Source organism: Puma concolor, chromosome B1, assembly GCF_028749965.1.
Source record: "Puma concolor isolate L17-30 chromosome B1, mPumCon1.1.hap2, whole genome shotgun sequence".
NCBI lineage: Eukaryota > Metazoa > Chordata > Mammalia > Carnivora > Felidae > Puma > Puma concolor.
The window spans coordinates 194,785,346-194,796,437 of record NC_141670.1 but is presented as its reverse complement, the minus strand read 5'-3'; the positions used below and the strand labels follow the sequence as shown (position 1 = coordinate 194,796,437).

Genomic DNA, 11,092 nt, shown 5'->3' with positions numbered 1-11,092 from the left:
AATAAATTATGTTAGTGTATATCCCTAACACATATAAAGCTTCAAAAATCTTTTAAATAACTACAATTTTATACAAAGCAGACAAGAGAATAAAGCAAATGGTTCACACGAAAAAATAAGGACTTAATTATATGAATAGTTGCTCAATTTCAGTTATAACAAAGGAAATCTGTTTCAGATTATCATTTCTTATCTATTAGGTAGCAAATTCAAATGTGTTGGTTTGACAAAAATCCAGTTGACAAGGCTTTATTTAGGCAACCAGGTACTTTCATATATTGTTTATGGAAATAAAAAATGGTACGTTTTTTATAGAAGGGAATTTGGAAATATCTGACAAAATTATATGTGCATTTAAGCTTTGACTTAACAATTTCACTTCTGGGAATATATCCCAAAGATACACTGGCAAAGTACGGAAAGGAAGGAAGGAAGACAAGACTATGATTTCAAGATTATTATTTGCAATATTAATTATAATAGCAGAAACATGGAAATGACCCAAATGTTTGTCAATAGGGCATTGGATAAATAAATTCTGAAACACGGTTCAGTAACATGAAGCTCTGTAGAAGAATTGATACCCAGGACATGCTATATGAAAAAAGCAAGGCAAGAAAAAGGTGAATAGTGTGCTATTTTTAAAAATGTTTATTTATTTATTTATTTATTTATTTATTTATTTATTTATTGGGGTGGGGGGCAGAGAGAGAAAATCCCAAGCAGGCTCCACACTGTCATTGCAGAGCTGGATGTGGGGCTCAAACTCACAAACTGTGAGATCATGACCTGAGCTGAAATCAAGAGTCCTGTTGCTTAAGCAACTGAGCCACTCGGGTGCCCCAGTAGTGTGCTATTTTTAAGTAAAGAGCATATGAGTAGGAGTTCCTACCTGCTTATATTTGTAAAAAGCAAATGATGGAAGTGTAGGGGAGAAAAAAAATTTTCCTCTACCCTTCTAGATTCTTTTGACTGCTCTATTAATTAAAGTGACAGAAAACAGATTAACAGAAGAAAAACAATTACATACATACAGGAGCCCCCATAAGAATATGAGACCCCCAAGGTAATCAGGCAATTGAAGTTTATATGCCATTCTGAGCTAAAGAGAAGGGGTTGGGGGCCTGAGATTTCAAAGGAAAGAAAAACAACTTAAGGAAGTTAGGAAGAGCTGATGTTTGTAAACAAATACTTGTTATGCCTTGCAGACAATGGGACACAGAGAGCAATTTGCTCTCTTGGTTGTACTGAGCCTACCTCTGCCCTACCACACCTAACCCACATTCTCTGTCGTTATCCCTAGTGATAGTTCTGTCCTGGACCAGCTCTTCGATCTAAATTCTTTTAGGCAGTTAAGGAGGAGGTAAACATCCTCCTAAGGCCTTTGGACCTTGACTAACTTCAGTTCAAAGTAATCCACATGCCAAATGGCACATTTGGGGGAGGTTCCTTCGGAACTCCTTCAGAAGATAAACCATAAAATCAAAAGAAAATGGGTACCTATGGGGAATTGCTTTGTAGGTTTGACTCTCAAATCATGCAAATTATTTACACAATTTAAAACAATTTAATTTTAAATTATCAATTACTAATAATAGAAAGTGTTTTTAAAAAGAAGAGAAAAAAGAAACCACAGGGTCCAAATGGGGCCACTTGCCCCTCTGACAACAAACCGAGACTTAATTGCAAGAATGTGACCTTTACCCAGTCAATCTGGAATTTCCTGATTAGCATTAGGGAGGTGAGCAGCATGAAAGAGTCCTGCCCTTCCCCCAAAGGAAGGGAACCTTGCCTGAAACAATTCCTTTCTTTTACTAGTAATTTCCTTGTCCCAACCCACTTCTGCCTATAGAAGTCTTTCGTTTTGTACAGCTCCTCAGCCCCTGTCAACTTGCTAGACGGGATGCTGCCCGATTCTTGAACTGCTGGACAAAACCAGTTAGGCCTTCCGACTTACTCAGTTGAACTTTCATTTTTTTAATAAAAGTGAAATGAAACAGATGGACTTCATTGAAAGTCCACTTTTGTGTCAAATCCACAAGAGAACAAGAAATTCAAGTGATGGGGAAGCACAGTGAGTTGACTTTTTATTCACAGTGGGATACAAAAAGAACCGGTCCCACCCCCAAATACGTGTAAAAGTTTTAAAGTGATGCTATTGGTCATGACAATATTATTTTGAGATTGTTGCATTTGCTTTGAGAGACAATGCAGTTGAATAATTATGTCAAATGTAAACTTTACGACAGCAAAGAAGGGACCGTGAAGCAAATAATCCATTTTCTTCAATGTAAACGAATTGTAGGAAAAAGAAAGGTTGAGACAGCCTACAGGTTAAAATAAACTTAAAACACCTATCAAACAATCACAATGGACAGACCTTATTGAATGCTGATTCACACAAGAAAAGATGTTTTTTAAGAGGTGGCCTTTAAGAGACGACTGGAAATTTTAATAAGGCTGGACACTTGATATTGATAACTTACGGCTGTTTTGTTTATGTATAGTAATGAAACAGGGGTTATGCTTTAAAAAGGAATTCTTACCTGTTTAGCATACATCTTGATGTATTTAAAAATGAAATGATATGATAATGAGAATTAGGTCATAAGAATAACAGAGTAGAAATGAGTGGGAGTACCGAGGAAATAAATTGACCATCAGTTGATAATCATTGAAATGGAGTGGTGAGGACATGTGGAGGCATTATATTGTTCATTCGATTTTTGTGTATATTTGATATTTTCCAAAATAAGATAATAAGAAATGTCAACCTCATAAAAATACAGAGATTGCTAACATTTGTTAGATTTATAAATGAAGCATAAATTTACAAGATGAAACTAAAATCCTAAGGAAGACCTAGGTTTTGTGAATCTGTAACTTTAATAAATTGAATTCCAATTGTTTAAGGCAAGATGCAACTTCTGAATGTGTTTTCTATGTATAAAAAACCAATCTCAGGGGCATGAAAATGCAAACTTAACAACACAAAGGCTTAGAGGAAAACAGCCTGGACTCAAATTCCTTCTCACCTGGAACTAGAGTTATAAAATACAAAGTGCTTAGAACAGTACCTAGCACATAGGTAACAGTCAGGAAATTTCAGCAATCATGATTATCATCAGCCTGGGCATTGGAAAGAGAAAGGACCTTTTTCAAATATTGACCCTTCCATTTATGAACTAGGGACAAGTTATTTGGTTCCATTTAAGAAATACAGATGAAAGCGTCTTCTGTGTGCTCACCCTGAGAAACTGGGTCACTGATGTCAAGGTGTTAATAATCTACAGTCTAAAGTCAATCTGTTTCTTCAGTTCTAAAACTGTTATCCTAATAATCAAAGATCATAAGTTTTCACCGACTGGTTTTGCAAATGAAGTGAAACTAGTTCTAACAATCTAACTAGAAAAATCCCCAAATGAAAACAAAAAAAAATTCTGTTTGCAGCACCCTGCCAGATGAAAATAGTCTGAAAGAATGGAAATATTTTGTGCTTTTGTTCACCACGCCAACTGCTGGTGTTGATCTGCTCTCTAAAAGGACCTACCCACTGCCCTCTGTTCAACGAACTTCTCGTCTTTCCTATTAATCCAGAAAAGATTGCATTAATTCACAAATTGCAATTTGGATTTAAATATCAGGCCCTCCTCCATTTTGTTAATGTAATTTATCACATTAGGGGTAATTTCTGATGCTCAGAAACCCAGCACCATCACCTTTCATTCGTTCATTCAACAAGTCTTTTCTACTGCCTACAATATGCGCGAGTCTGAGCTAGGAATTGAGGCAATCACTAAACACAGATGCAAAAGAGCTTATGCCTTAGCAAGACAATAAGCAATATACCTTACATGAATAAATTACATAGTATGTTAGATAGTGAAATATGCATGGAAAAAATTAATGAGTACAGAAGCATGAAAGAGGTGTCTAATAACATTTGCTGACTGATTATATATATATATATATATGTATATGGTGTATATATGGTATATGGTGTGTGTGTGTGTGTATACTGTGTGTGTATATATATATATACACACACACACACATATTTGACTTCTATATGGTGTGTGTGTGTGTGTATACTGTGTGTATATATATATACACACACACACATATTTGACTTCTATATGGTGTGTGTGTGTGTATATATATATATATATATATATATATATATATTTGACACATATTTGACTTCTACCAATCTCTGTAGATAGTTGTCTATGAACAACTCCTGATAGATACTTCACAAACAATTGTTTCTGCTGACACCCACTTAATTTACTGGTAAGAGTTTCTGTTCTTGGGAAAAAATCCTTTGGAGTTCATAATACTAACATATGGTGTTCTCAGTCTTTCAGCAACACATCTATTGCTTCCGTAGAGTCCAGCGGAACCCATACTCCCATATCACACTTGGTAAATGTTTCCTCACTGAGCGTCCTACACTCCTGGTAGATTGCAGCTTGGGCTGGTTTTTCATTTGTGTGTTTTTAATCAAGTACCTTCTGACAGAGCACATACTCTTTGCCGCCACCTGAAGATTCCAAGCAAACTCTGAATGTACAGCCAGAGCTCTCCACTCGGGGGTACCAGGACTGTTGAGGTGAGAGGGCTCTGAGAGATGAGTTCGACGCCTCCCTCTGTAGCTGGGTGCTCTTGAATGCTCACTTTGCCACCTGGTCTAGTCTATCGGCCAGTGACGGCCAACACCATGCAGCAATGTGATTCTTTCCCCGCGGCTTTTGCTATCTGGGATCTCTCTACTGCCGTAGCAGTCACACCTGTGCAATCACGTAGGGCCTAGAAGGGGGATTCTGTACAAAAGTACCAGAGGCCTCCTCTCCGAACTCTTACGGGGCTGCTGAGAAGTTTCGTGCTTAGTTGTAACATTTAGCCCATCCCCTCCCTGCCTGTCCATCTAGGTTGGTTTTTCCTTTCTTGTGTTGACTCCCTTGTTTGTGAGAGGGATCAGAATGTGACATCCCAAAATATGCCACTTTGGCATCAGGCTTATTTTGAGCTGAAGGCAATTAAGAAACTGCAGGGGCACCTGGGTGGCTCAGTCAGTTAAGCATCAGCTCAGGTCATGATCTCGCGGTTCATGGGTTCGAGCTCCGCGTTGGGCTCTGTGCTGACAGCTCAGAGACTGGAGCCTGCATCGGATTCTGTGTCTCGCTCTCTCTCTGTCCCTCCCCCGCTCAGGCCCTGTGTGTCTCTCTCTCAAAAATAAAACATTAAAAAAATTAAAAAGAAAAAGAAAAAGAAACTGCATACACAAGAGACCTGGGTCCTATCTCTGCCTAAAAGCCGGGGCACAAAATTACCTTTTGTGAAGGAAATTTACATTTGTAAAGGTGTCCTCCTCTTAGGAGACAACTCTTAGCATCTGAGATGACTTTGATCTGCATGACAAACCTTATTAATCATTCTTAGTCACCTGCTCACAATTTACCTCCCTAGAAGCCCCAATCTCTGCTTTCCTTTACCTATTCACTTCTCTGTCCTTGATTACAGTTTGTTAAAATGCTATATAAGCTCTTGGGTCAAACCACCTCTTTGGGGTCTTTACTTTTCTGTGAAGCCTCCATATGCATGTAAAATTAACCTTTTTTCCTGTTAATCTGTCTTTTGTCAGTTTAATTCACAGACCCCAGCTACAGAACAGAAGAACAGAAGAAAAGGGCCTGAAGAAGTGAGCCAAAGCTGGACCTCAGGCGGCTGAGACCGTCGGCTGGAACTTGCTTAGCATCACTGAGCAGGCTAGGAAAAGGAAGATACTTCTCCACACTCTCTTTCCTTTGACTAGCAAAACCTATGTTTCCCTCCAGAAGCAGTTCATTTATCACTTCCTCTTGCAGCCTTGACGCCCCATCAGAATTTATATCCCCAACAAATCCTCCATGGTCCTTATACTATTATATCGATTGGTATACACGCCAAAGGGGATCAGAATTTGTCACTTCAAAATGCGCTCTTTTGGCATAAGGATTATTTTCAGCTTGTTGTTTTTAAGAAACTACAGACACGGGAGAAGCTCTGATAACCAAATAGAAGTTACCCGTCTTAAGAGTCACATAAACACATAAGGAAAGCCTCCATTTATAAGGGCGTCTCCCTCACTGTCCAGGGAAGAGAGGGTGGCCAGATCTCTAGAAACTCTGATCAATGCACAATTCAAAGACTTAACTCTCCATAATAAGCATACTTTTGTTTACTGTGCTTTCTAATAAGTTCCCGGAGGTGGTGCCCCAACCCCCAACATACTGCTTTGCTTTGGTTGAGATGATTTTACCATGACAGCCTAGGCTGTTTCATTTTTTTTTTAATATAATTTATTGTCACATCGGCTTACATACAACACCCAGTGCTCGTCCCAACAAGTGATGGCCTGGGCTATTTCAAACACTTACCGCTCTTCCTGGGTATCATACACAGGGGGTACATATGTTATAAAAACTGTATGTCTTTCTTCTCTTAATCTGTCTTTTTATTACAGGGGTGTAATAAAGCCTAGAAAGATAGAGGGGAAATTATTTTTCTTCCCCCACAATGCCTTTCTCCCCAGAGAGGCTGTAAGATCTTTAATGGTGAGACTAAGACATATGGTATTTACCATTGCAATTCCCAGGATTAAAAGTATGGTACACCCTAGAAAAAATAATAATAAAATAAATTAAATTTAAAATTAAGGGGCGCCTGGGTGGCTTGGTTGGTTAAGCGTCCGACTTCAGCTCAGGTCATGATCTCACGGTCCGTGGGTTTGAGCCCCGCGTCGGGCTCTGTGCTGACAGCTCAGAGCCTGGAGCCTGTTTCAGACTCTGTGTCTCCCTCTCTCTCTGCACCTCCCCTGTTCATTCTCTGTCTCTCTGTGTCTCAAAAATAAAATAAAATGTTAAAAAAAATTTAAAAAAAAATAAATTTAAAATTAAACGCTTTCTGAGAAAATGATACCATCTAACAAGTATTTACTTTAAAAATATTGCACATAAACTTGGGTGTTTTCTTTTCTTTTTTTAATGTTTATTTATTTTTGAAAGAGAGAGAGAGAGAGAGAGCACAAGCAGGGGAGGGACAGAGAGAGGGAGACATAGAATCTGAAGCAGGCTCCAGGCTCTGAGCTGTCAGCACAGAGCCCAACACAGGGCTCGAACCCACTGACCACGAGATCACGACCTGAGCCAAAATCGGACCCTTAATCGATTAAGCTACACAGACACCCTTAAACTTCTGTGTTGCAATTCAAGCTTCTTGTTTAAAGAAAAGACAGAGATTGAGGAACAAGTAATATATGATCAAGAAACAAACAGTGTGGATTCTTTGGGCAGCTAACCTGATTTCTTTAATAAGTCAATGGCATGGAAAAGAAGGGAAAAGAAGGCAGGAAGACTCTTTTAGAATAAAAAAGACTTAAAAATATATTACAACAAATAGCAACATGTAAACCTGTTAGACATTTTGAGATGGTTAGGGGACTCTGAGTAGGGAGAGAGTATTAGGTAATACTAAAAGTTATTGTTCACTTAGTATAAAAACAGTATTTTGGTTGTGAGTGAAATGTCCTTATTTAAGGGTATAATAATGTGATGTAAAGGATTTTCCTGAAAATACTACAGCAAAATAAATGGAGTAATTGATAAAAAATACAAATAAGGCATATGTAGGTTATGCAGTACAATAAATACATATATTTGGTCTTTGTCCCCTATTTCTAAACCAAAGCTCCTAAAATTCTTGGAATTTCCTGAGTGATAGGTCTTTTGTCATTAACAAAAAAAAATCCCTCTCGCTCCCACCTGAGTTTATGCTAGTGAGGTGATTCGTGGGGGTGTCTTAGATGGCTTCAAGATGGGGGCTGACCACCAGAGGAACTAACCATGTGATTAGGGGGTTAGAACTTCCAGCCTCACTTCCAACCTTCAGGGAGGGAAAGGGGACTGGAAATTGAGTTCAATCACCAATGGCTGACGATTTAATCAATCATGTCTGTATCATGAAACCCCATACAAAGATCCTAGAGAAACAAGGTTCAGGGAAGCTTCTGGATCGGTGAACACTTTGATAGGTTAGAAGAGTGGCATGGAAGCTGTTCCCCCAAATTTTATCCTGTGCCTCTCTTCCATTTGGCCGTTATTGAGTTGCGTCTATTGTCATAAAGTGATGATCATAAACAAGGCGCTTTCTTGAGTTCTGTTTGTCATTCTAGTGAGTTATCGAACCCGGGGGAGGTAGCCTGAGATGTCCCAAATTTGTAGCTGGCTAAGCAGAAGTGCAGGTAACCTGGGGACCCCATATGCGCTGGCATCTAAAGTGGGGACGGTCCTGTGGGAGTGAGCTCTTGACCCATGTATGGCATCTGTGCTTCAAATGGGTAGTATCAGAATTCAGTGGAGTTGGGCATCGCTCAGTTGGTGTTGGGGGATTGCCTAAATGTTGTTGAAAAATGACACAGAGTAATTATGGTAAAATGTCGGTAATTGTTGCATCTGTGAGATGGGCACAAGGCAGTCCGTTACACTATTCTTTCTGCTGTTGTGCGTTTCAAAACTTTCCTACCAAAAACATTAAAAACTTAAAGAGACACTTTTTTTAATGAGTTTGACCATTCTGACAATATTTGCAAAATATAGACATCATAAAAAGATATAGTGATACCTCATACTGATTTTAATTTGCATCCCTTTTATGATTAATGCTGTTGAGCATCTTTATATGTGTATATTGGGCATTTATATGTCTTTTTTTGTAAAGCATTACTTCAGTTAACTTTCCCTAAGGAAATGACGCCGTGTGTCCACAAAAGGATGTGTCTAAGAAGGTTCGTGGCAGCTTTATTCGTAACAGAAAAAATATAAAATAAAATAAAATAAAATAAAATAAAATAAAATAAAATAAAATAAAATAAAGGAAGCAACTCAAATGTCCACCAGCAGGAAAACAGACAGAGAAATGGTGACATATTATGCAAGGAAATATTACTCATCATTAAAAAGAACAAACTACTTGTTAAATGGAGCAACATAAGTGAATCCTGAAAACATTGTGTTCAATTTAAGAATCCAGACACAAAAGAATACATACTGCATGGTTTCGTTAAGAATTCCAAGATCGGGCAAAATGGATCTGTAGGTATAAAAATGAAAACAATGGTTGTCAGTGGAAGATGAATGGAAAAGGGTAGGAGGGAACTTTCTGGGGTGACAGAAAGGTTCTATTATTTTGAGTGGGCTACTGGTTAGCCAGGTGCACACATTTGTCAAAATCCATCAAATTCTATACGTAAGATCTGTATATTTTATTCTATATAATTATACTCCAACTTAAAGAGAGAGAGGGAGAATATACCTAACACAAAGGAATGTGTTGTTAGTGATGGTATTTCAGACATTAGCAAAAGAGGTTTTTTTTTTAAGTTTATTTATTTTGAGAGACAGTGTGTGTGTGTGTGTGTGTGTGTGTGTGTGTGCACATGCATGTGAATGGGGGAGGGGCAGAGAGAGGGAGAGAGAGAGAATCCCAAGCAGGTGCTCTGCTGTTGGCACATGGCCCCACCCAGGGCTCCACCTCATGAACCGTGAGATCATGACCTGAGCCGAAATCACGAGTCAGATGCTTAACTGCCTGAGCCACCCAGGTGCCCCAGCAAGGGAGGTGTTTTCAGGCAGAAGGACACATCCACCCGGTCTTTCTGCCAGGAGGGAACCTGTGCCTCAGGACTCTTACAATCACCCTGAGAAACCGAATCCGCCTTTGCTTAAGCATCAGTGCAGGGCAGTCCGCCGTCCTCCCTGTCTGAACTTCTCTTGCTACAGTAGCAATCCAGAATTCTTAGTGTGACACCATGGAAACAGTGTTACTTTCTCTACAGGCCACACAAGTGACCCTGCCACTGACAACCTTCGTGGATGAAGAAGCAGAAATCTGATTAGCCATAAGTGGGTTGTATCTGACTGGAAGGAACACTGTGGACAGGCACACCTTACTTCCAGGTCTAAGTGCTTACCCCATGGACTTCAGGGCTCTCAGTCCCCACAACTTACCTGTCGGATTTCTCAGGGAGTAGGCATGAAGGCTCAGTCATAAGAAGGGATAAAGTGAAAAGTGAAATTATTTCATACATTTTGAGACCACTGTGTATTTGGGGGTTTATGAACTAGAAATATACTCTATTAGTAGTATTTGTCTAGATCACAGAAAATGATTAGTAAAATATATTCATCCTCCCCTGGGATATTAGGGGCTGTCATAACAAAGGGCCACAGGCCAGAGGGCTTAAACAACAGAAATTAATTTTCTCACAATCCTGGAGGCTGGAAGTCTGAGATCAAGACGGTGTCAGCAGGTTTCATTTCTTTTAAGGTCTCTTTTCTTGACTTGTGGATGGCTGTCTTCCTCCAACGTCTTCCTGTGGTCACCCCCCTGCGTGTGTCTGTGTTCCCATCTCTTCTCATAAGGTCGGCAGTCATATCAGATTAAAGCTCACCCATATGATCTCATTTTAACTTAATTACCTCTTTAAAAACACTATTTCCAAATACAGTCCCATTTCGAGGTACTGGGGACTAGGAATTCAACATGTGAATTTGGGGGGACATAACTTAACCTATAAAACCAGGTGAAATGCCTATTGTCCTCATTTTGCTCATAAGACGAGTGAGCCTCAAGAAACTAAGGGACTAGGTCAGAGCTTGGTGACATGTAATGATGGGTGTGATGGACCACGTCCCTTGAGCCTCTCCATTTTAATGCAGCCTGGTTGACTTCCAACTGTCAGTATGGGAACCTCATTCATGGGGGGCCTTCTTTGAAGCTTGGACCGTCGCTTTGTCTGTCTCTCAGCAAGGAGTGCCTGAAATTACCACCCCCCGGGAGCCGCCCCAACCAGTTACTGATGGGAATAGGTGCATCAATCCCCCAGCACCTCCCCCTTAGGTAGGAAACCTCTGAGAAGAGCATTTCCACATTTCCTCAGTGAAATGAAACTTTTGTTGCCCTTCGTTGTAGCTGGCTTGACTGTATGCCCCCTGTGGCCTTCCCATCTCGGTGTCACTTTCCCTAGCTAGTATATCCTTCGCTTGCCAGAGAA

The 11,092-nt window shown here is 39.7% G+C and overlaps 1 long non-coding RNA gene across 1 annotated transcript; it reads left to right on the top strand.

Annotated features, from left to right (window-relative positions):
• The first annotated feature begins 1,847 nt into the window (after window positions 1–1,847).
• LOC147582089 (uncharacterized) lies at window positions 1,848–6,698 on the top strand. Its single transcript, XR_015250563.1, has 2 exons — window positions 1,848–2,074; window positions 4,522–6,698. It is a non-coding gene; the product is annotated as an uncharacterized LOC147582089 (long non-coding RNA).
• The last annotated feature ends 4,394 nt before the right edge of the window (window positions 6,699–11,092 follow it).